This window comes from Balaenoptera acutorostrata, chromosome 4 (assembly GCF_949987535.1).
Source record: "Balaenoptera acutorostrata chromosome 4, mBalAcu1.1, whole genome shotgun sequence".
Lineage (NCBI taxonomy): Eukaryota > Metazoa > Chordata > Mammalia > Artiodactyla > Balaenopteridae > Balaenoptera > Balaenoptera acutorostrata.
Window position 1 is genome coordinate 40,679,613 of NC_080067.1, and position 4,058 is coordinate 40,683,670.

Genomic DNA, 4,058 nt, shown 5'->3' on the forward strand with positions numbered 1-4,058 from the left:
TTTATTGAGCTCTTTTGTTGGCCAAGAACAGAGATTTACTTTGTCTACCTCAAATAAAAGAAATCAGGAATTCTCTTACTGCGGTTGGTATGTAGATTATGCAATGAACAGAGACTACTGGAAAATGTGACAAGATCATGAAGATAATATGGATTTTATCACTTAGGGGAAGCAATTTACTCTAAAGAAGAGTTCATAATTTCTGATTGCATTTTGGAAGAACACTATAATATCTGTAGTGAGGAATATAGACATAGTAGAACTGAGAGTAAGAAGAACCATCAGAAGGCTATTGCACAATCCTAGATTGATAAGCACCTCAAAAAATACTATGATATTCACCATGAGGAGTATGAGTTTTAATAACAAAATTCCAACTCATAATTTTTTTTCTTATTTTTATCAGGACTGGAATAATGAAGAGTGTACCATTAGATTTTTTTACAGTAATAAATGTTAATTTCTAAAAAGAAAACTATTATCTTCATCCTGCCTTCTCCACAACTTTGTCCTACAAATTTCCCCCTTTCTCCTTTGCACCCTTAATGGGTTCATTTCCCTGGCTCACTCACTCAACTCAAGAGAATGCTCAAGTCTCAATTCCTTCGGAAAAAAATGTTTGAAACAAGTCCCTATTTATACTCATACTACCATCTTCTGATTAAAACTGCCTTCTCTTTCAAAGCTGCTCCCCTATCCACATTTCCTACATCATCTACACTCAAAAGTTCATGTCCTTGCTTCCTATAGTATCCAACTGTCCTTGCAATTCATCTTCACAAACGCTGGAATCAATTTCCTCTTTAATATTACTATTCTAGTTTGGTCCCTGTCTATTCTGAAGGCCTTTAACTGATCTCTCCTCCAATTTCATTTTATTAGAAATTGGCAAAAAAGAAAAGAAAAACATCACTAATAAACCAATGCTTATAGACTACAAAATCTTAGCTTTTGCATTCTCTGACTATATATATACCTTATGATCCATGTATACGTCAATCTCAGTGTGGGCAGTATCTGATTAGCAATTTTAAAAAATTTGAGGACTGAAAAGAAATGAATTTTTAAAAAACACTCTACTTTTGGTGTGGAGAAAAGGGAACCCTCCTACACTGTTGGTAGGAATGTAAATTGGTGCAGCCACTATGGAGAACAGTACGCAGGTTCCTTAAAAAACTAAAAATAGAGCTACCATATGATCAAGCAATCCCACTCCTGGGCATATATCCAGAGAAAACCATACTTGGAAAAGATACATGCACCCCAATGTTCACTGCAGCACTATTTACAATAGCCAAAGCATGGAAGCAACCTAAATGTCCATTGACAGATGAATGGATAAAGAAGTTGTGGTACATATATATACAATGGAATACTACTCAGCCATAAAAAAGAATGAAATAATGTCACCTGTAGCAACATGGATGGACCTAGAAATAATCATACTAAGTGAAGTAAGTCAGACAGAGAAAGACAAATATCACATATCACTTATATGTGGAATCTAAAAAAGTTATACAAATGAACTTATTTACAAAACAGAAACAGACTCACAGACTTAGAAAATAAATGTATGGTTACCAAAGGGGAAAAGTGGGTTGGAGAGAGGGACAAATTAGGAGGTTGGGATTAACATATACACATAACTATACACAAAATAGATAATCAATAAGGACCTACTATAGAGCACAGGGAACTCGACTCAATACTCTGTAATAACCTATATGGGAAAAGAATCTGAAAAAGAATAGATATATATATAACTAAATCACTTTACTGTATACCTGAAACTAACACAACATTGTAAATCAACTATACGCCAACATAAAATAAAAATTTTAAAAACTCTACTTTTTCTTTTATCAGAAGTTATTAACCTAGCAAACAAAAAAGTTCAAAAAACTGTAAAAGTTCAATTCTGAAATGGCTTCACCATTTCTTTTTTCTTTTTAACCCAGAGTTAGTTGTTTCTGCTTTTGTAATAATTTTCATTTCCTGACTTACAGGGTCTGGTTTCTCCACATATAACTTCCAGTTTTTGCCTCAGCTCATACCTCACTACTGAACTACTAGATTTACAATTTCCTCTACCCAAAGGAGTGGACTTTTTTATTATCACCTTAAATTGAATTACTTAGATAATTTGCCCCATTTAGCCTAGGAGAAAATATAAAAGGAAACATCTAATCACTTGAGACTGAACTCTGGCTTCTAAGACACAGGTTTTCATAACCCCAGGCCTCTGACCATAATATAACCAAAAAATGTGAATTAAACAGAATTCAGTTTCAAGAAACATCAGCTAATACATGTCTGTTAAGTTATATTTATCCACATTGTACTGAAAGTACAGTTTCTGGAGCAGCGACAGATTTAATTATTACTTTTAATAACCACACTGGTTTCCCACACTCTAATTCTCAATTCTCACCTGTGCTGTGACTAATAAGAGCCAGACTGATAACAGCTTATCAGATTGATAACAGCCTACATATACTGCGTTTAGTGCTATCGATGAGGAACCTCAAAATATGAATCTGGGGCCCTATATAGGACAGCTGTATCGAAGCCCTCCTCTCTTCCAGAGAAAGGAAGATAAATCTTACCTCCTTAATTTAAATAAATTCTCCTTGGGAAGGATCCTGCACTCTTACCCTTTGGAATGTAAATATATGTCTTTAGGGGCAAGACAAGACTTGTGTCTCCAGATTTACAGCCCAGAGATGTCTCCATGGTCTCCATTCTCATACCCTCTTGAACTGTGCATAGCGGAAATGTGAACATCTGTGTTATGGACTTAATTGTGTCTTTCCAAAATTCTTATGTTGAAGCCCTAACTTCCAATATGACTGTATTTAGAGATAGGACCTTTACAGAGGTAAATAAGGTTAAGTGAAGTCATAAGGGTGGGTGCCTTATTCAATAGAACTGGAGTCCTTGTAAGAGGAAGAGACACCCCGGATGTGCATGCACAGAGGAAAGGTCATGTGAAGACAGCAAGAAGGTGGCAGTTTCCAAAACAAGGAGAGACCTCAAGAGAAACCAAACCTACTGCCACCTTGATCTTGGACTTCCAGCCTCCATAACTGTGAGAAAATCATTTCCATTGTTTAAGCCTGTAGTCTGTAGTATTTTGTTATGGCAGCCCTAGCAAACTAATATATACTCTGGATGGTTTTTCACTATCTATTCAGTCACAATTTAACTTTGAAGGCTTCTCTTTGAGCCCAGGTTCCAAGTCTGAGTAAAATTTGCTCAGAAAGCTCTAACTCTGCAGAAACAAAATATTTTATCTACAGTCACAAATTGTCCTTTAAAGAAATTTTCAAAACTGTAACTACTGAAGAAGCCATATCCAAACACAAAGGTTTCAAGGGAAATTCTTTATAATCCCAAACTATCCATACATCATTTCCTCTTGAAGGAGAAGTGTTGTGCCTCCACCTATTCTCCATTTTGCCCAGGTTACTAATAGTACAACCAATAATTCAGGCTGACTTCATAAAAACAGACAAAAGATTTGGTGGAAAGGGTACATCTCTTGAAATTACTGTATTTGTTTTTAATTATATAATGCCAGGCTAGTATAATTTTGATATGAATGATTTGAAGGTAAACTTGGTTATTACGTAATAAAAATGAAAATAAGAATCTTTCATTAATGTTTTTTTTTTTAGAGATTAATTGTTAAGCAATCATTTTGAGCATTTAAATAATCCTTTATATAAAAATCTGGAGAGGGCTTCCCTGGTGGCGCAGTGGTTGAGAATCTGCCTGCCAATGCAGGGGTCACAGGTTCGAGCCCTGGTCTGGGAAGATCCCACATGCCGCGGAGCAACTAGGCCCGTGAGCCACAATTACTGAGTCTGCGCGTCTGGAGCCTGTGCTCCGCAACAAGAGAAGCCACGATAATGAGAGGCCCGCGCAGCGCGATGAAGAGGGGCCCCCACTTGCCGCGCCTAGAGAAAGCCCTCGCGTAGAAACAAAGACCCAACACAGTCATAAATAAATTTAAAAAAATTAAAAAAAAAAAAATCTGGAGAATTTATTCCAAATAT